Source organism: Chlamydotis macqueenii, chromosome 13 (assembly GCF_036417535.1).
Source record: "Chlamydotis macqueenii isolate bChlMac1 chromosome 13, bChlMac1.mat, whole genome shotgun sequence".
Lineage (NCBI taxonomy): Eukaryota > Metazoa > Chordata > Aves > Otidiformes > Otididae > Chlamydotis > Chlamydotis macqueenii.
In genome coordinates this window covers 11,360,951-11,383,224 of record NC_141568.1, presented here as the reverse complement: position 1 = coordinate 11,383,224, position 22,274 = coordinate 11,360,951, and the positions used below count along the sequence as shown (strand labels likewise).

Genomic DNA, 22,274 nt, shown 5'->3' with positions numbered 1-22,274 from the left:
CTTCTGAAAGTTCCTTTTTCTGACTTGTTTATGTAAACAGGTGTTTGTGGAGGAGTAGTAAAAGTCAGGGATCACACAGGTGTTATCAGCATGGCTGTGATGTTTTCAAACTTGTCACCTGCTTTTTCCTTTTATTTAAATCTTTATTTGCACCCTCTATTTTCTTGCTCATCCAAGTTTTGTGTAGTTAGCTGGGCTTTCCCTGAAATTCTAGCCGCCCCGGGTAGGGCAGTAGTGAGATCTGAACAGAAGAAGTGTACAGATTGAGGGTGATCAAATCTCAGTGTAGTCTAAAAGATAGCTTGGAGACGTGTAGCTGTGTGAGCCCTTGAATTATATGGAAGCAAATGACAATATAGCTCTGTTAAACACATTGCAGGCATTGAGATCTGGTGTCTGTTAAACAGTCATGACTCGATTCAAGAACTGGTAATGAGTTATAGTAATGCCTTAATCTGATACGAATACAGATACGAATTAATCTGATACGAATACGAATAAAGGATCTAAAGTGTTGACTTCTTACCAGTGCCGTATTAGATTCTCATAATCCAAGCCTTTTTTCAAATGTACTGGGAAAAAAAAAAAACAAAAAAAACAAAACCCAAACCAAAAAACTCCAAAAGCATAAAAAGTCCATGCCATTTTCGGATTAGCACCATTATGTTATCCAAGAGCTATGGATGGCTAGATCCAAGAAATCAAGAAGTCTAGAGTGAAGACAGTCCTGTCTTTTAATGGTCAGTTCCAATGTACATAAACATATGGAGCAAATATTGTAGATAAGAGAAATAAAAATATATCTTGGTGTGTTACTTATTTACATTTACAGTTTAATAACTGTCAGATTGGTAGTTCCTAGCTTTCCTGCTTTGTCTGGACTCAGAACTGGAACTTATATTTTTCTGTCTTTAGCAAATTGTAATTCAGCTGTTTTACATGTAAGTAGACTGAAATCAAGACCCCAAACAAGAATATAATCCATTAATTTTTGTAAGCACAGTAGATACATGAATGTTTTTTTTTATTTTGCTGGAAAGGCTACAACGTGCCACTTACCTGAAGTGTGGAAGGGATAATCTGTCTAAGAAATTTTATCTTTATAATTTTTTTTTTATCTAAGAAGGATTTATTCAACACTTGTACAGCAGTACTTATTTTTCAAAATCTATCTAAAAATATTTGCCTGAGTATTGGGAACTTTCTGATAGCAATGTATAGGCAAGATTATGTTCATTTATTTTGATAAGATTTTTTTTTGTCTGGACAAGCCCAATTTTCTCCTCTGCAGGAACAGCTGAAGCAATTAGAATTCAGGAGAGTATGGAGGACTTGGTCGCGGGGGGCTAGGCCAGCCTTGACAATTTCACTTTGAGATTCTCTTTTTTTTCCTTTGAAAGAGCAGATATCAAATGACTGAGTGTACTGAGAAAGCATTTGAAGTTCCTCTTGAGAACAGACAGTATCTTACTGACAGTCCACACATCTTTTGGAAAACAAAGTTTAATAGGCGCACAGAGCACAAACTAGGTAAGTCTAGAATGGCAGTTGTGACTGCAAGGCTTTTTTAACTCAGAAAAATAGAACAAGAACATCTGGTAACTTTGATCTATTATTTTTTTCCTTTGGTCTTAAGAGACATTCCTAATGATTCAGTTGTTAGGCCTGTAGTGCATTGACAGAAATTCAGAAAATAAGTGGAAAAGTGAAAAGTGAAATTTACTTTCACTCCAGTTTTGTCTGTTATCGAGAGCTGACAAGTTGGCAGGATAGCTCCTTCAAGTGGCAGTCCTTGTAAGGAAGCAGCTCTAGATCTGAGACTTGACAGTTGGTGTTAAAAAAGGGAGTAATAGTCAGAGGTGCAAGATTTTATTCTCATACTGAAGACAAACGGAAGAAAACATACACAGTGAAGGGAGCTTATGTTGCTTGCTTCCAGATTGATTCTGAAACCTCTTGGTACTTATGCAAGCAAAAATGTAATTGAAGTGGAAGATTATTTACCTTGGTGAAAGGGTGATCTGTGATTTACTCTGCATGTCAGCAGTCCTTTGTTCTTGATGTTTAGTCAGGCACCATGACCCATTTGTAAAATCACTTCGTATTTTTATTTGTATTGTTAAAGAACTTCAAGGCTTTACTCGTGGGTTAGGACTGCACTATGCTTTAAACATTATACATGTGTGACAAAAAGATCCTGTCCTGAAATAATGTCAGTGAGATTTATATCTTTGTAAAAGTTATCTTCTGTCTGTATTGCTTATTAATATTTTATAGCCTTTCCATTAAGCCTGTCTTGTCAATTAAAGAAGAAATGCATCTTAATCCAGTGTCAATCTGTGGACATCATAATTAAAACAGCAGCAGCATTCGGTTAAGTAGGTCACGCAGTGCCTCCAGTGGTGCTATTTCTGGCATATTTTATCGTTAAGTTACAGTTTAAATCAAGTTTTATCAGATTGTAGAGTGACCGATTAGTGTTTTGATCACCGAATAGTACACATGCTATTGCAATTCTGTGTATTTCTGAAAATTGTTAAACAGCGAGTAAAATGCCATTGTGTATGGCCGTGGAATCCACTTTCCAATCAAAAATGCTGCCAGTTACAAACTTCATGTGGTCTTTTTCATTACGTGTTTCCATTTAGGAGCAGAGATTGTGTTGGTTGCTGGAAGTATATACATATGGAGAAAATAAAAATATTTTAATACTGTAATTGTATTTTGATTTGTTAGGATGTTAATGCATTGAGGTTTTTGGGCAAAATGCATAAAAGTGAGAGTTTATAAACTTTATCAAAATAAAAGGCCACAATGGTACTAAAAATATTTGTTGTATCCAGTGACATTCAATATAAATACTACTTCAGGTATTTGGGAATATTTTCATAAAACTGTGTGAGGGAAAAATTTTTGACCTCCCATTTCATGGAAATTTGCCAGTTTTAGTAAACTTTATTGAATAGCTTTGTTGTCTAATGTGGCTTTGTGTTTGTGCCGAGCAGCGTTTGTGGTTACCCAGCAACATAACCACTGAAAATTCAAAAAACCCTACTGACAACACTTCACATTAATTAAAGAAAAGACATCATAATGGCTTTAAAATTATTCTAACATTAGAAATATTTAATTATCTCGTAATGGATGATATGAAATTGAGTTGACTGCTTGCACTGAAAATTACATATATGACATTTTTCTTATTAGTTTCTATCTGAAATATAAATAATGCTTTTTTCAGCTAAGCTATGCAATTATTTTTGCTGTAGCTTTTTAAAACTATTTTAAATTGATGGGTGTGAGAATGTAAAATCATTGTCAGAATTAAATGTAATTTATTTTTTAAATACCTTCTTTTAAGTGAAAACACAGCTGTTTTCATTAACATTATTTTTAGAGTGGTAACTTCATCATATGATAACACTGTCAAGTCTTGGGATATGTAAACAGGAAAAAATGCTTGTATTTATCCTTTTGAATGCATCTTCCAGAAGGTACAACTGTAAAACTCAGATTTACTGCTTTGTTATTGATAAATAAGAAAAAAAAAAACCATTCTTTTAGCACAATACAATATAATTAGAGTAAGTAGAGTTAATTTTTAGTCTTAGTTTTGGTACTGGTAATTGTTTCATCTTGGTTAAGTCTCTTGATGAACATGTCTCAATTATTTGAGATACAGATGGATATGATTATAATAACTTGTCTCAGAGGATACTTTTAAGATTTATTTAATTAACATTTTAGGATTTGAACAGGGTGGCCTTGTCTAACTTTATTGCTAATGCAAAAATAGAAAAGTTGGATATAAAGACATCTATCAGCTTTCACCAAAACAGAGTAATATCAAAAGCCTGCTTTCTGAACCTGCTTACAGGTTATACAAAGTCTGCTGTAGAACTCTTGCTAATCCTCAAGCATGTTTCTAAAACCTTTTATTTCGTCTTTAGTGGACAGTAGAACATGAAGGCATTGTAAGTTCATGTAATATTTCTTGTGATGGTAAGTATGTTGTATCGGGTTCAGACAAAGAAAATACTGTATATGTTTTTGATTTAATAAGTGCAACAGTAGTGGCACGTATCCAAGGTAAGATTTACCACTTTTACATCTTGTTTATACAGCTCTTGATTTTTTTTTTAATTTCTTACAAAAATTTGAGAAAATTAATTAATTCAGTTCAGTACAAATATCCTTACTTGAGAAAGGCAAAATAAACTTATCCGTAAGACATTAAACCCAGTATTTTTCAGAATAGGTTCATAAAAAGGAGATAAAGGGCCAAAATTAGACCAACAGCGATTCCTTTTTGAAGCGTACTTTCCCTTTGAAGGTAATTTCACTAACAAGACCTCAGTACCAGGAGGCTTCCACTCAGGACTGCAGGTCAGGGAGTTTGCCATTTCTGCAGCATCGGCCTCTAAATATATGAGCAGTCTTACAAATGTTAAATTATCGTGTGGTTAACATGCTCCTGTGAGTCAGAGCCTGATGGTAAAACCACTTGCATTTAAAAATAAAAAATGCAACAAATGGATTGTAATAGCTTCATTAGAACTGTGTCTGTTAGGTTATACTACCAGGACATATTTTGTTTACACTGTTTTAATGGAGGTATTTGATTCTTAAAGTATAATTACCTGCTCAAGTGTTCCCTAAAAGTCTGAGCAGTTATTGTTGTTGGCATTCTGGGGCCACACTTCCAGACTTATTTTCAGGAATGGAGCAGAGAAGTAAGTCACTACAGGGCAGTACGTGAATTTATGTTAACTCTGTATGTTGAGTGCCTGGACACAGGTTGGTATTTTGTACTATCTGCGGGAACCGTGAGGCCTCTCTCACTGAGGGGTGGGTGAGGAGCTGTGCTGGTCAGTGAAATAGCAGTTTTGGAATTAGTGTTTTGGAAACAGATTGACGCATAGATGTTATAGGTAGTTCTGTCTTTCAGACCTGTGTTCTGAGATCCAGATGTAATTGTTTAAAATATTTAAGTCTCACTTAATGTTTTCTGTATAGGTCATGAGGAAAGTACAATCACAAGGTGTTGTTTTGACCCTGATAACCAAAGAGTAAGTTCAGAAGCATATGATACGACCATAAAGCTCTTGGATATGATAACACGATCCACCTCAATTACAATTAATGAGTAAGAAGCAATATTATAGTTAATAATGCACGGCATTATTTGCACCTTTTACAATTACCAGTGAAATTTATGCCAAGATTTGTACTAGAAAACACGAGCAATAATTGTTCAACCAAATAAAGTAAGATGCAAGCAAATGACATATATAGAAAGCGTGAATAAAATTATCTACTCAAACTTCCTGCTATAAATAATTGAGGAAATTATATTTTGATGACTGTAAGCATTTCTAGTGCTATTTTTTTAGAGCGTCTAGGTTCTTGAGCATATATAGAGGCAGAAGATAGCATATGCAATATGGTGCTGCAATGTAAACTTCTCATTCTAATTTCTACTAATTAGGAAATATGTGTAATCATTGACAAATGAGGAGATAAAATATTATTTAGAATAGTCAAGTCTTTAAAAACATTATGGAGTGAAGCAAAAATAATACAGAGGAAAAGGAGAAAATATATCTAGATGTTGAGAATTGATAATTAATCATGAGTTCTTACAGAATATTTTGTGATAATTAGGCTTTGCACTGCAACCAGATCACCTTAGCCCTTCATAAAATTCCTGGGCCTCAGAGCACCCACGGCGTGATCTACTCTGCTCCTAATGAGCTCCAATGAAGACCTCACAGACTTCCAAACAATCTGTTCTATTGCCTCCCAGCGTTGATCATTAGAAAGGTTTTCCTAAGGTGGACTATTTTGGCAGCAGCTTAAGCTCACGTTTCTGTTTAGATCCACTTCAGACACAGAGATAAGATTATTATCTTGTTTTCTTCTACATTTTTTTATATATTCCAGAACTTCTATTATGTCTGCCAGATCATATTTTCAGTAGGTTAAATCAGCCTTATTCACTTAATATTTAATTATTATTTCCTGTTTTACTGATCATTCTTGTTGTTGATCTCTGCGATCTTTCCAGTTGGACCATGTTTTTCTTGAGTTCTATGGCTGCATAATGTAAACAGTATTCCCTCTAACTGGAAAAAAAATAGAAATTAATTATTGTTACATGCTTCTCTGTGTATGTGCCTCTATTCATACATCCTGGGATGAGATTTCCTCTTTTTTTGACAACATGATGGCGAAGAGGAGACAATATTTGTTGCATCCTTTTTTTTCAGAACTGTGATGCAGTCCATTGTTCTCCGCCCCCCCCGGCCCCCTTAGGTGTGCAGTTGACTATTTGTACATTATTACAGAATGTCAGGCTTGACAAAATTGACCTGATCAGGCAGCGCACATATTCAGCACGCGTATTAGATAAATTGATTAAACACTGTAAGACTCCTACAAACTGCAGTGACTGCATTGTTTCCTATAGAGACTGTTATAACCCTTTTATTTTCTAGATAATTTCTTCAATTTGTGAAGATAATTTTGAATTTTAATCTCCTTTGTATAACTGCAGACCCTCTTTGGCTTAATTTCATATCTGTACTCTTTATCTCATTATCTGCATTGTTAGAGGAAGTAGGAAATAGGATTCAGGACAGATGCTGTGGACCCCAGGTCAATATGTACTTTCATTTTTGCAGTGGACCAATTTCAACCACTCTCTGAGTATAGAGATCTTTTTCCCAGATAATTTTTCCTTATATGCTTTTGGAGAAGGTCATGCCCAGCTCAGTATAATCTCCTGAGCCTTCACATGCTAAACTCATATCTCTCACTAAAGTCAGTAATACAGTAAAAACATGATGTCAATTTAGAATATTGGTACCATTTCAGGAAGGAAGTATGCAACAATAGAGATGTCAAATCAACTTTTAAAAATATCAGTGGCTGTAAATAAACTAACCAATTTAGCTTTGAATTCTTAAAACAATAATCAGAGTCTGTCTTTAAACACTGTAATAAAATTGTCTTTGAGGGATTAAGAATTACTTTGGATGGGAAATTCAATCTAGAACATGGTAATGTTTCTTTGAAATTGCAGTGACTACAGCATTGTTTCCTGTAAGAGATGCTCATAATCCTTTCCTCAACGTAGATTTCAGGAAGCACGAGTCCTCACCCGGTTCTGGAATGTCCAGATTTCTTTTCTGATGAGTATCACTGCTTCCAAAACTAGACTTTAATCTCGAATTGTTTAATCTTTTTTCCTCTAAATGTTTGAGTTGAAATTTACATGTTGAGATAGAGGCATGCTATTTATTTAATGAAAAACCAGTGGCTTTTGGTAACTTGCTTTTAGTAAAATATGGTTGCGTTTTAGCTGATGAACAATTTCTTGTTAAACAGCATTCACAAAAAAAAAAAAAGCTGGTCACTTTAACTTAACAACTAGGGTTCAGTTCTGCCAAGTGACCTAATCCAATAAGGGATTTAAGCCCCTGCTGGCTGTGAGGTGGTAAGCAGCTCCAGAGCCTTTACAGAACTATTCATATGGTTAAAATTCAGAATATGCTTATGGTGCTTTACTGGATGGAGACAGGGTGCTCAGTGTTGCAGGAGGCTCTTTGAGAGATTTGCAGTGGTTACCAAAGCTCACTCTGCCTGTGGTTTTTCATCTGTGTTTCAGGGGACACAGCAGTGCTGTCTCAGATTGCTGCTTCACCTCCTATTGTCACTACTTGTGCACAGCATCCTGGGATAAAAGCTTAAAAATATGGGATATAAAGCCAGGAGAATTCTGGTGTCATGAACCCACTTCCTTGAACCAAGGACATGAGGGTTCTATTAGTTCCTGCCTTTTTAGCCAGGATGGTGAGTTACCTTCATACTAGTGCATGATGTATCTCAATACCTGTGTGTAGGACATCTCAGATGAACCACAAGTGACCACTCTAATCATGTAGGTAATTAATTAATCATTTCCAAGATAACATATTTAATTATGAGAAAATTATGTCCATGTAGATCAGTACATTGAACTTGATGGTCTGTGTTCTGTCTTAACTAGGCAGCTGGAACATGTGCTTAATTGATATACCCATCAAGAGGTATCATAAAAAGATCATAATGGAGTAAATGCACAGTACTATGTTAGAAGATTAACTTAGCACTTCTGGATATTCTCCTAACATTAGTTGAAAAAACATGTTCAGTAAATACTGTACTGATCTGTAATAATTAGGAGAATGTGTATGTCTTTGTTAGTACCCCCAAAAGTAATGTTACTTCACAGCCCAAACAACATACGCTAGTAATGTACTTCTGAAAAACTTCATGGATGTTCTCAGCTGCACTGCTGGGACACATAAACAACTGCGTTCAAAGTAAATGATACTTATGAGTTATAGCAAGAGAGCTTGCCACCTGGAACTTGATGTCTCCTTGATGCTTGGGTGAATAAGAGGAAGAAACAGACTCCTCAGTTTAGCTCTTTCTGAGTGGAGGCAGTGGAGAGCTGTTTCTTATTGCCCTAGTTCCATTAGATCGTAGACAACTCCTAGTCCCTCCACAACAAGAAATTAGAGTTAGTGTGAACTGATAGTGTGTTGAAACAGCTTCTCTTCTCTTCACGGGGGGTTGGGGGGAACCTAATATGAATTTCTGTACACTGTGATCTAGTTGGCTGTTTTCTTCTGCAACTTCACATCTGAATACGCCAGTAAAGATGATTCCTGAACTTCTGACAGTGGGTTAATTTGCAGTCATACCCAAACAGTCCCTTCTGGGTTAGACAACTCAACTAAATAAACAGCAACTCTAGGGAAAAATGTGCCTGCGGCTTGAAGACATGCAAATGCAGGTAGATATATGAATACTGGAATCTGAAAGCATGCTTTCCACAGCAAACTCTTACTTTTTTGTTTTTATTCACAGTTGACTTAACAATTCTGAAAGTATTCTCTATATTTTATTTTTTAACCTTAATTCTCTAAGTCCATAACATTTTCATGTATGTTTTTTCCACTCAGTTGTGTGTTTACTAAATTTATGTATTAATATTTACAAGATCAGGAACATGGACCAGTAGCCAAAAGGAACTTCTACTGTCTTCTTAAGGCGTGACTAATAGCTCATTATTTAATTTTTTTAATAAAGTCTGACTCACTGTTACAAGGAGCCTCTTTTATTAATTTGTGTGACAAAGCAAGGTGAAATATTTTACACTTCACCATCACCTTTTGTGTCTGGAGGATATCACAAAACTATAGCTGTATGGGGTACAGAGGCAGGCCATGAAAAGCTAAGCTTAAAGGTACTGAGCTCTTACTTGGTCACTAGTTTGAGAAGCTGTAAAATGTATTGCTGGTTTAAAAGCATTGTCTGTTTCATTATCTGACAAATACCCTTGCCTGTCCTTTTTAGGTACATGCAGGACTATATCCTGAATTTGTGTGATTTAATTTCCTAGAACAGTATATTCTTATACAGTTAGCTACAAAGATGCTACCTTTGACAAGTCAGTTGTTAATAAGCTATTACTTTTCTCTTTTTATGAACGAACTCATTTAAGAATTATATTGAATGGAGTTGTACCTATGTTCTAGGAGAGAGGTTCTTCCAGAAAGTAACAAGAGCCTGATTTTGCAGTGCCACCCTCTTGCATGTCTGTTTGTTTACATGCTTACCTATGTCACAGAAAACAGTACATTAAAGGGAAGCGTTAAAAAAAAAATTAAATATCAGTGTTGAGGCTGGCAAGCTTAGCTCAGTCTCTAGGTTACATAGTTTACATTACTGCTTTAGTGGTGGGGATGTGGTCCACCATTTTACAGTATTTTGCAGGATGGACAGTGCTGTAAATTAGGTTGCTATTCGGTATTGAGCTGTCCCTGCTTAGAGCTAGGCCTCCTCTTTTCTTCCATATCCATAGTAATACTATGCAAAATTCGAGGTGGTAATTAATACCTGCATATGATTAAAAAAAAAAAATCCAACTCTCATTAGATGGTTTGGGTTTGTTTTTGTTTTGTTTTTTTTTGTGCCATAAACATAGCATATTGTATTACAATAGCTTTCATTAGTTTCTTATTTTAATGGAAACAATCCACAAGACTTGATCAGACATGTGGGTCAAGGAAAAGTATTAACAGTATTCATAAAGCTGTGTGCATGCATTTTGCAAATATTAATTTCACAGAAGTCAAGCAGTGTCAGAGTTCAGATTTGCAACCTTGGCTCTTTTCTATCATATGAAAATATGATTTTAATGGACTTTTTATAAACTTGCTGCATACACTATTCAAGGCTTAGTTAAAACACTCACGAACAAATCCACCTGGAAGATCTCAGAAAAGACCACTTTCCTTCAAAACCTTGGGTTTAAAAATAGCTTGCAACTGCTGTCGTGTTCAAGATGGCATCTTCATATAGGTGAGCTCATAAGCCTGTGCCTCACACCTGTTACCGTAAATGTCAGTTTGCCCACCCTCCAGAACTGGAACTGTACTGATTAAATCTTTTGAGCAGTAACAGTACACATTCTCCACCAGCATCGGTGCTTTGCATAATACAGCTACTGCTAATTTTCCATTCCACAGCAATCACTGTAAGTAACTCAGTTTCCCATAAAAAAAAAGAAGTCATCTGTTTAAATGCTAATATATTTGTAACTATGGAGAATTCCAGTTTAGTATCTGTGCTTTGGTATAATTATATTCTGGGCTCATAACTAAACTTAAAAACATATTTTAAAGATTCTGCTATAAACCCCATGTTTTATGTATGCGTGTTTACTACTTCTCTGTGCTGGAAAAATATATGTTCATATTTTAATTTGATTTCTCAGGTGTGGTATTTGTCTATCGAAACTCTAGGAATTTTCTGTTAATACCTTTCATGTTTGAATAGCCTCCCTAGCTGGAATAAATAATTCGTTTTAGATTTTAACCTGTTTCTGTTTTTATGCCAACTCAATGCTGTTAACCTCAAACCAGCTGTGCTGCTGTTGTCAGAACGAGGATACCTCATACAGCTGCTTGGCTTGGTCTGCTTTCAGAGTTGGTTTCCTTCCCTTAAAGTGGGGGGACGCTGCTGTCTTTTCCCATGGCTCTTTCCTCCATTATCACCTGATAAACAGCCTCAAGAATTTTTTTAGGTAATGAGTATTAGAAGTCTGTGCTCTCTTTTCAATTCTTTATTAAACTGTTTGAAAAATAGATAAGACCTCTTCTTAAATGGAGCTTAAACCTGTAACTGTCATTCTGCTGAGTGCCACAACTGGTAGTCTGGTTACCAGCAATCGTAACAGCCGCTGTTTCCAGGTATATGTAGGAAAATATGAACTTCATAGCAATGTTTTTTTCTTGACTGGATGCGAGGCAGTCTACATAAGGATTTTATCACTACCTTTCAAAATGGATTTATTACTTTTTTAATAACAATAATAACAGGGTTTTTTTCCTTGTGTTATAGTTAAATTTTGCTTTACTGTAGGATCATTGGGATTGGGTGACAGACATTGCGATTAGCAAGAACAAGAAGTGGATTATTTCAGCCTCAAAAGTAATCACTAATTCCTGACGTGGTTTCAGGAGCTAACTTATAAATGGATGTGAAGATTTCACCCCTTGTTTTCATCTTTTTTTTTTGATGAAATTTAACAATGGTAAAGCTGTTAATAAAAATGCTAAGTTGTAATCAGTATTTACCTTAAGTAGTTCCAGAAAATCTTTGAAAGAATTTGATAAGTATGTTTATTTTTGGTTATTTTAAAATGCGCGGGCAGCTTTAAGATTGCTAAAGATTGTCTCCAGAGACATGATATTAAATATGAGAGAGTTTAGCTCTCATACTGAGAGGGTTCATCTGATGAGATTAGATTTCATCCTTATGGAAATGATGTAAATCACTCTTTTGGTAATATGCAAATACATCAAAATAATTGCATCTTTTTCTCAGGGTTCTACTTTGAGATTGTGGAATATGGAAAAGATGGATCATACTCCTTTAGTGATAGAAAGCAGAAAAGCAAGAGGCTCAAAAATTGCTCAGATTTTACCAGTTTAGTTTTTCAACCACACCTCACACTTTATTTGGAATTAAAATTTGAATGTTAGAGGAAAGCTGTCAGATTCCTAGGCTGAAAACACAAATTAATTGTATTTGTTTTCTGTTTGCAAAGATTGTAAATCTTTTTTTTGCTAGTGGGATGTAGTAATAACAGTTCTTTTTTTATATTGATTTTGGTAAAGACATCAGTTTTCATATACAGGTGCATTTTTGTTTTTAGAAAACAGAGCCACATATGTATACTTTTAAAAATAACCATATTTTGGTTTTCTGCCCCTCATGCTTCTGTGCTTCTGCAGAGTAGTTGGCCAGTTATATAGTATTACTAAACCAGGGCAGGTAATATTCATGTGCTCCTGGACACAAATCAGCTTATATGAATTCTGAGGAGTGTCTTTTTAAAGCTGAGACTGTATTCTGACTTCTAAAAGATTAATTATAAGTAGATGTTAGGAAAGAAGAACATTAACAAGCTTGATGCTATTTAAACGTGCTTTTTATTACAGCCCCTCAATTGGTTTTGGTAGTGTATATTTTTTTCCTTGTCAATAACCATTAAATGAAACTGCATGCAAAAGAACTAACTTTTAAAATTATTTCGATAATATTTTTATTTGAATAGCAGGTATTCAAAAGCAGTGTACAGCTTTTAAGTAAGTTTTATAAATGTGCCAGCAGTGAAAAGGTGTACATTTCTAAAAGTATTAATTAACAGAAATTTGAAAATATGGTTAAAATTGGCACAGGACAGGATTTTTTTTGGTGCATTTTAGCAATACTGAAAGCATACCAAACAATTAGAAAAATGTATCCAATATTTTGTAAATAGTTTCACAAGTAGTGAACTGGGAATCGATGTTATGTTGACTCTGATAGAAGTGGATTAAATTTCATAAGTATGTGTGTAGTCACAAGAAAAACTTCTTTGAACTGACTACAATGAGTTAATATTTAATCTGAGAAGTATTGTTAGATATCAATTTTCATTTCTTTTTTTTGTTTTTCTTTCTACATTTCTCCTTTAGTCAGATAATGGTCAGGTTAACAAAAAAGCTTCAAACCACCTAGTAATTATCACCAGGACAGAACAGCTAAAAACAGCTAAAAGCCACCCGAAAAGTGAAGTATGATACTGTATTAGTTGAATCTGAGTTCACATAAAATATAGTTTTATTCAGGGAAAAAGTGCCAAACCGTTCATCACAGGAATGAATTTTGAGCAGCACTACTATCTGTGTCAAGTTTACGACAGCTATACGCACTCAGCACATCTCAAAAAGCAGGCCTAGATACCTGTGTGTGTACAGAGCTGTATCTTCATGGTGAAATAATGCACGTCTGTCGCGGATGATTAACTGAAATGCCATTTTTGTTATATTTGCACCAGGGTGAAGAATGGGAAGAACCTTTCTTATGCCTGCAGTGTAGTGACTCTGAAATGACATCCAAGTGTGTATTCTGTCATCTGTCTGCTCCAGCAAGAAAAAATTTGCCATTGCCGCCTTCTGTTTTTCCTGATCTTTAAAGGAAAGAGGCTTTCCAAGACTCTAGCAGTCTTGGAATGTTAACACATGTAGGTATAAATGGAGTGTCTGTACATCTTTATGTAATACACATATAGAGCTAAGACTTTCCTCTAACCTTGCTTGACCGTAGTATTCTGTATGAAAAACAATAAAATACATTGTACTAATCCATTAAATAGCTGTGACATTTCAGGTAAAGAATAAATTGCCCAGGAGTAGAAATCTTATTTATGCTGCATGGTAGTAGAGAATAAAATTACTTTCTTTTCCTTTGGGAAATTTTAAACAATTTTAAATGAATACACTTGTTCCAAGTTTAATTTACAGAAGGAAATATGTGGATAGGTAAATTAATGACAGGTTTTTTTTCCATTCATTAGCCAAACCATTCTTCTTTACTATGACAAGCAAAGAATCTTTGTTGTCAGTGGATTTCAGAGTTTTTTTAATAAGACCATGAACTTTTTTCTACCTTGTTGCCATACCCCTTACAAAAATGTTGTAAAGGAGCTTTCAGGCATTGAGAGTAAGTTGTGGTTTGTGTCTGACACAATGCAGCACAAATTAGTTCTGCTTAATAAAGGGTCTGTCCAGCAAGGCACATGGTATTTTTTCTACCCTTTCTTAGGAACAGCTCAGGATTATATCTATTCAGTATACGTGAGAATGTCAATTAATAAAACATCAAGTGTTTCAAAATGTTTGGAAGCCTTATTCCTAAAAATAGTGGTTTTACCTTTTCAACATTTCTTTCTTAAAGGAACTTGAATTGAGGAAAATAGTTGGAACTGGGCATGTGACAGCCTGGAATGCAGTCAAGCTGTGGAATACAAAGAAATCTAAGCAGGTAGATTTTTTTCCCTTGTTTAAATTATGTGAATTGTGTAGCAAGAATTACACTTGAAGCCCAGGTTAAATGATTTTTTTTTTTCAAGAGAATAGAACATTTTGTACAGATTTATGGCTTTGAATTAGTATTAGGTGATAATCTGTATTGTTTTCCAGCATTCTTTCCCCCTCTTTACTCCTTAATTAAATATTGTTGTTTTGTTGCAGGAGCTAAAAGAAAATGGTGTATCTATGCTCCTTATGTGTTTTTTTTAAACAGATCATATAAAATATGCATGTTTTATAGCTGAATAAATTTGGCTTTAATGTAGTTAGTAATACTGAACTAATTTCTGTATGTTAGAAAATATTAGTCCTAGAATAATTAATGTTATATAAGAACTGAAAGTGTTCTTTGTTTCTTTACTCTTTTCAGCTGGAAAAAAAAATCAAAGTTCCACTTTTTTTTTCCGCTGAAATAGGAAAAATAGCAGTTGCTTTATAGAGGCTTGGTTAATTTTCCAGTAGTAATGTGAATAGGTTGGAAATTCTCTTTTGAATGAATTCTCTTTCTGTTTCCCACACTGAGAAAAACAAGGAAAAATGAATTCTTACGTTCTGGTTTTAGTAAAATCAGTAGTTTTTATTGCTTATTGCTGTTTTCTGTCCATTACCATCACCTGTTTAGTGCTTGGGTGCCACATGAGTCAGCTCAGCTTCAGCCCTGAACTGATCTCACCTGCAGCAATAGGCTGGTATTGGTGCCTAGCGTAGGTGTTGAGGAGAATGTGATAATGACAGACAATCCATAAGATGGAGACTTGTCTTCATTTTCTCTGGTGCTTGCACCCCTGTAGTCTAATTCACCCAGTTGCCATTCTAACCTGATGAGGAAGTTGTAAGACTGTTTTAGACCAAGTCAGTGTGCCTGCCCTTCTGTAGGAGTTATTTGAAGAATAACATCTATAATTTTGCTGTAAGTATGCCTTAGATTCCTGTTAAATTGGCAAAGCAATCTCTATGCTTTCCAGATTCTGATTACACTCCAGGTGTGTAATCGGGTCTATTGATGAAGATGATCCTTTCCCGATACCCTTGGGTTGTGGGCCAGGCTCTGTGTTTGCCCCTGGCTCGTTCCCTCCTGGTCTCCCTGTCTGTTTCTTGGTGTGATGCATCCTCGTTTGCTGCCCTGTGCAGGCTGACGGGCTGGGGCCCTGCGGGAAGGTGTTTTATTAGTGACAGCATCAATTTTGTGTGAAGAATTCTAATTAGCTCTGTAGAAAACTACCCAAATCACTTTTTCTGATTACTTAGCTTGAATGAACATGTGCACGTTTGGTCAGGCCCTCCAGTGTTTTGTGTGAGCGCAGGTCACAAGGCACGTAAGCAGTGTGTGCGTGTGCATATTGTAGTTTGATTTTTGTATCCCTGTAGATGGTTGCAGCGTGTACTTGAGGCCTCATCATCCCTCGCCATCCTCCGCTGCGAGCCTCGGGCAATCGAGACACTGGGGGGTAGGGCAGGACTGGAGCCTAACCGTGAGCACTCTTGCCTCAGTGTTTTTCTGAAACGCTGGCATTTATGTATTTGCCTTCAGTCTTTACACGCGTTGTGCCAAAACAAACGCTTTGCAGTCCCGCACACAGAAGTCAGTCCCGCAGAGCCGCGGCCGCGGCCGTGCTTTTCCCGGCTGTTGGCAGCTGCAGCGCAAGGCGCTGTTCCCCGCCCCGAGCTGCAGCTGCGGGTCTGAACCTTGGCAGGAGTTGAGCTGGCAGCGGGGCCGGGCCGGGTTGCGGCGGTACCGGGACACCGCAGAGGAGGCCGCGCCGCGGGCAGGGAGCGGGGCGGCTGCATTGGAGCCGCGCGGAGAATAAGCCTACCGCCCGGCGCCGTGGCTTAGTTGGTTAAAGCGCCTGTCTAGTAAACAGGAGATCCTGGGTTCGAATCCCAGCGGTGCCTTGCGCGGGGCGGACCTCGCCTTTTTCCCGCGGGCGCTGTTTTAGCGCCGTCGCGCGGGGGCAGCGGCAGCGGGACCGCCCTGCGTGGGCGGGGTGGGAGGGGGCGCTGGGCTGAGGAGGGGAAATCCCGCTGTGTCCCTGCAAACCGGGGCCTCGCAGGGTGGGCAGTCCGCGCAGCCCTCTGCGCACTTTGCAGCGGAGGTCACATCCCCACCCCGCAGGTTTTTATTCATATAAAGCCAAGAAAATGCCTCTCAGATTTATTTATTTCTTTTCCTTGTGTCCAGATCTTCAATAGCTTCTCAGTAAGGTAAACGAAGCTGTTCTTTCCATGGGCATTGGGTGTCTGATGCCCAGGCTTTTGTGACCCGTCAGTACCCAGACCTACCTTGCACCTCTCCTTACCTCCTCCTCTTAGGCAAAGTCTGGCTTTTCCCAGTGAAGGTCGTAACAAGTGCCGAGTGCTGTTCTCCATGTTATTAGTGACACAGCAGAGGGGCAGAAAGTTTTGCTAGACATCCTTAAAAATCAAAGGCCAAATCCTGCCCTGTTAGGCTTGTGAATTAGGTTAAGTGAAATTATTCCAAATATGTGTTCTGCCTTTGTTTACAGTAGCACATACGGAGTTCAAGGCCAGGTTGGACAGGGCTCTGAGCAGCCTGATCTGGTTGGATGCAGAGGGCGTTGGCCTGGATGGCCTTTAAAGGTCCCTTCCAACCCTAACAATTCTATGATTCTATGATATTTTTAAGCCAATATTTAAGCAAATTGAGTGAATCATGGCATTTTTTTTTCTTTCTGATATATTTATGTATTATATAGATAGCTTGTTTTGGCTCATGCTTGCATGTTTTAAATATGTGTTTGTGAAATCTCTTCATCTGAGGACTGAGCTTTCATCGGCTGCCCAGAGGGTATGGGTGAAGGGCCTGCTGTGCTGGACAATTTGCTGTCTTTTTTTATTTAGGTAAGAAATTAAGTGAATTTCACATGGTTGAAATGAGCCTGTTCTGCTGAGAGTAACAATATCTCAGTGTTCAGTTATTTCCAAGATTTGCCACCAGACTTTTCTTTGTAGAGGGGCTTTGGAGACTTTCAGACTGTAATACGTCAGCCTAAAAAGGTGTGGGTCCGTCTGCTTTCCTCATTCACTTTTTCCAAGGTTTTATGCTACCTTGTCCTTTGTGTACAATTGCAAGGAGGAGGGGTAAGTGCTGTCTACAGAGCATGCAAAATTGAACTGTCTCCAAGCAGGTTGAGTTTTTTGAGTGTCCCCAAACAGGAAGTATGGGTAGGTTCCAGTTCACAAATGGAAGCAGTGCCTATGCCTGTTGAAATTGGTCTCGATTTTGGCTGAGTGCTACATCACCTCACTTATTTTCCTTGCAGGAGTAGTCAGCTGGACTATTCAGTCAGTCCAGCTAACTTCAGTGAAACTACTCCCATACAAAAATTTTTGCAGAATTAAGGCCTTTAGCTGTTCTTCTTCTCTTACAAGTAATATTTAGTTCCTAAGTTGAGAGCTAGAGCAAGAAACATACTCATCAATGGGATTGTGTAAAGTGTTTTATTGCATGTGATAAAAAAAACCAAACCTCAGTTAAAATGTCAGAATATTAGTCATGCCAAAAAGATTCTGTATTATTTATCATGTGAAATTCTACAAAGATAGGTTTCTAAGGTAGTTTAAAGCTGTTTAAAGCTACTAAACAAATCGCTAATGCTTAAACTAAATGTGCATGTTGACTGTGTATGGTTTTTTGGTTTTGTTTCTTCTTTTACATTTTCATACAGATTTGTCAATAGTGTTAAAACTGTGTTAAAGCTTATATGTGGTTTGCCAGGTAGCAACAGCTGTCTTAGCATAAATATTTACATTTTCATTTTTAATAGGATCTGAATAAGCTTCCTTCTCCCACTCGCCAGCCACATGTTACACCATCACGTCAATAACCGGGGAAGTAAAGCAGTTGTACTCTGTATATAATCATGTCATCAGCTGCTCTAAAAATACAGCAAGTGGTGCTCATAGACCCCCGGGCCCTTACACTGCTGGTATTTGCAATTTTGTGTTAGAAATACACATATTATCAAGCGTGATCTGTTTAATTCCCAACAAGCAGGAGAGAGCCTGGCCAGACTGGCCTTGCGCACCGAGAGACCTGCTCTTTGCTCTTCAGCTGCTGTTTGCCTCCGGACACGCTGCTCTTAACTTTTGATCTCTTTTGCCATCTGCAAAATTATAATAATCTCACAGAGTTGCTGGGAGAGTTAATTAATTTTGTATGAAGCACTTTGAGCTTTTGGAGGAAATCAATATTATTAAAGCCATGTTTTTATTTTTCTTTTCACTATGTTCGGTCGTTCTGCAGTTAGGTCATGCTGGTACTAAGCTTTTTCAACAGTGTTGGCAACGTTCACAGATGCATTTGGACTGTTTCTGGGAAAAGGGGCCTGACTGATTTTATCTCATTGATGGGGTAGAAAATCAACTTGCAAATAAAACTTTTGAAGGGTTTAAGAAAAGATGTTCCTTGAAAACTTAATATGTAGGACTGTTTTAGTCTTTTTGTTGAAGGTGCTTATTAGCTAGTCAAATTATTTTGTGTTTACCAACAGAAATATTTTTACAGGCCAGTATGTTTCTGTCAAGATACTTTTCCTTTTTTAGTCTGTAAAAATATTGCAATATGCAGGTGTGTGATTATTACATCGATATATGATTGATATTGCCTGAGAAGAGGTAGGTGTAATAGGTAGTTTATGATGAGTATCCAAGCTGTTGAGATATTGCTTCATGTGTTGTCTTCTCTAACACACTGACAGAATCCCAGTAGCTGATTCTCAAAAACAGGTTAGTTTTGTGTTCCTAACTCAGCTATAAATCAATAATGGGTACAGATTACAGAGTTTTTGCCAACTGACTAAGGTAAAAGATTATTAAAAATATACTTACCAGGATAACTTAAATTTATTACCCTACAGCTCCTTAGAGGAACTGTATATGCTGCAGTCAAATAAAGTGTGCCAGTATATCATCTGTTTCCGCCACTGGTGTACCGTTTACACATGCAAGTCAAATATTAACTGTTCAAATTACGTCCGTTAGACACCAAAAGGGAAAACCTGCAGCAGCTGAGAACAAAGCTAGAATCCAAGCTGATATTTCTCAAAATGTAGTACCTGGGCTTTGAAAGTCACTTGGCCCAATCCAGAGCTCTATAAAGCGGTGTTGTTTCAATAGTTTAGCCTCCTATTTGAAAAATAAATGTTCTCATTAGAACACATTTTCCAGTGATGTAGCTGCTGTTAGAAAGCAAAAGGAAACATAATTTATTTGTGAATATACAGGCAGTCAGGTTCCTTGTTTCTCTCTTTCTTACCTCAGTAAATTCACCACCACTGGGATAAAGCATGAAAAGCAACTAGAACACAAAATTATCTTTCAATTACATACATAAAAAGATACTTTATTTATCCATCCAAAGTTAATTTTTAAGTCTTTCATAAAAGCCTGGAACTTTGATCATTTATATTCCATATGGAAAGTATTTTATTAGACTAATTCAAGACAAGTCTTTAGTTTTAACTCATAACACATGAGATTGTCACATGAAAACCATTACGCGGGTTCAGGCCAGAGCACTGCTATACCTGCTTCCTGCTGGCGTCACCTGAGTATTTTGCGTGTTTAGTATTTAAACCATACAAGAGCAAGTCAAAGACAGGAGTCATATAAACAGCCACTGAATCTACAGAGGCAACATATTTAATTATAAAAACTCTGTCTTTCTAAACTTAAAATCTTTTGGCAAAGATAGAGACTGCATTGTACTACTTGGATGGGGCTTTGGTTACAGACTACATGTGAACAGTCCAGAGCCTCCTGACCTGCCTGTAACTCCTGTGCTGTTGTGACTAATAATTTTCCTAGGAGTTTCATAATGAGCTGGTTCTGTGAAATTGTATCCAGAACTTATCACAGTCATGGCAACTCCGTGCTCCTGACTCGATGAAATTGAGTATGGTAAGTATCAGATAAGAAAATAACTATACTCAAATTGAATCAGACCAAAGGTGCATGAGCCTAGTGTCCTCTCCATAACTGGAAAACAGCACATGTCTAGGGCAGAACATAAGCACAGGGCAAATATGCAGTGATATTTTGCCAGAATACCGTACCAGCCTCTGGTGATTTCCAGCTCTGGGTCTTGAACTCTCACATACAGACCTGATCAAATTCAATTTTTCATTTCTCCGTGTCTCTGAATAGGAAAAAGTGAAGTGACTCCTGCAGGCAGATGTCCATATTGGAGACATCTTCAACATAGGGACAGTTGCCTAAAGAAGGAAAAGATTAGAGGCAGTCAAATATTTAGTGGCTGCTTATTGCAGGAGCAACTGTAGGCTCAGGGGAAGATATTTTCCAATTTGCCTGTGAGCTGGCATTGCTGCCTGCACATCACTCACAAAGATTTGGGTGAAAACATTTGATGAAAACATCGAGTGAAGCCACATTGCCTGTTAAACCCAGTTTGTAAGGCTGCCCTTTCGTATTTCCTGACACGCTGTTCTGTGATGTGTCATGCTTCGACAGGCATGTCCAGTTACAGGGTGTCATGCCTGTATAACGTGGCATGATGTATGTGTCATGAAAGGATTTGCCAGAGTGTAATATGTCAGCTCTGAACTTCAGTGGGAGGATGGGGACTTTTTGAGATACCGAAGTCTGCGTGTTAGAAAACAAAGATGTTTTCCAGTTATTGCTTTGCTGCTTGTAGAAAATATTGGGATGGATGGTTTAATTTGTAAGTAATTTGCAGAAATGATATCTTTTACTTGTACGTTTGCTGTAAGATTTTTCACTATCTGTTCTTACAAAAGAAGACAATTTCATGTAATTGCTTATTGAGAAGAAAGTGACTTGCCCCCATCACCCAGCAGGTCAGTCTCTCATTTGTATTCTGCTATTGATATTTAAAGTCCAGGCCTTCACCAGCCTGTGAACTTAGAGACAGGTATCCCATGGAGTGTCACTTAGAAGACAGAAAACACAACAGATGACAGCAGCAGAGAGAGTAAGAGACGGGCACTGAGCAATTTAGATTCTTCCCATTTAGGACCTGTGTTGCTCCATTCTCTGGTCAACCCAGCTCGTAAGTACGCCTGAATAGAAAAAAAAAAAAAGTTTTTAAAAGCTTGGCTATAGTTCAGTTCAAAGTGAAAACCAAAATTCTTCAAGCAGGGAGACAGATTAGCTAGAAAATTGCAAGTTGTGTGCCTTCCTGCAGCAAAACAGAGAATTTTTCATCCAAAAGGCTGAAGTCCATGGCCACAAAACATGGGGTTCTATGGGACCAGTAGGACAAGTGAGGCAGTATTGGAGATGCTCTTTGACCACTCTGAAAGATGTTATTTCATTAGCTACACTTGGCTCATGTTCAGAAGTTTACTTTCTTTGAAGGTGTTTTCACTTCTCATGTGTTAAATGTACATTGCCTAAGCAATTTGGATTTGTTTTGTTAGATGGTGAAGGCATTACAATTCAGTTTATTTTCAGCTTAACCTTCTTTTTCTATTCCAATAGGGTATAAATGCTTTAACAAATGTGTATACCTAAACATTAATTTTTATATCTTATTTCTGTGTAGGAGTAGTACGGATTTGAAAGCTATGCAGCCTGACATCACAGGAGACCCTTGTCCGAAGTGTGATCCAGGTGTGGTAAAGATGGACTTTGCAATAAGAAATACGTGCCTTTAAAAATGTTGCCTAAAACTCTGTTACATGCATACAGCCTTACTGTTCATTTTGAGAACTATTTTAGAAACAGTTACCTTGAGCAAAGGGCAAGTGTTGTTAACAGCTATGAAATAAAATCTACAACGTTAAGGCCTCCAATGTGTAACGT

General features: G+C 37.2%; 1 long non-coding RNA gene and 1 other non-coding gene across 2 annotated transcripts; both read left to right on the top strand.

Annotated features, from left to right (window-relative positions):
* Nucleotides 1–13,584: 13,584 nt before the first annotated feature.
* On the top strand, nt 13,585–22,255 carry LOC147599097 (uncharacterized). The gene is made up of 4 exons (XR_015259978.1): nt 13,585–13,624; nt 14,338–14,424; nt 20,298–20,390; nt 22,015–22,255. It is a non-coding gene; the product is annotated as an uncharacterized LOC147599097 (long non-coding RNA).
* Nucleotides 16,291–16,364, top strand: TRNAT-AGU (transfer RNA threonine (anticodon AGU)). Its single transcript has one exon. It is a non-coding gene; the product is annotated as a tRNA-Thr (tRNA).
* Nucleotides 22,256–22,274: the final 19 nt, after the last annotated feature.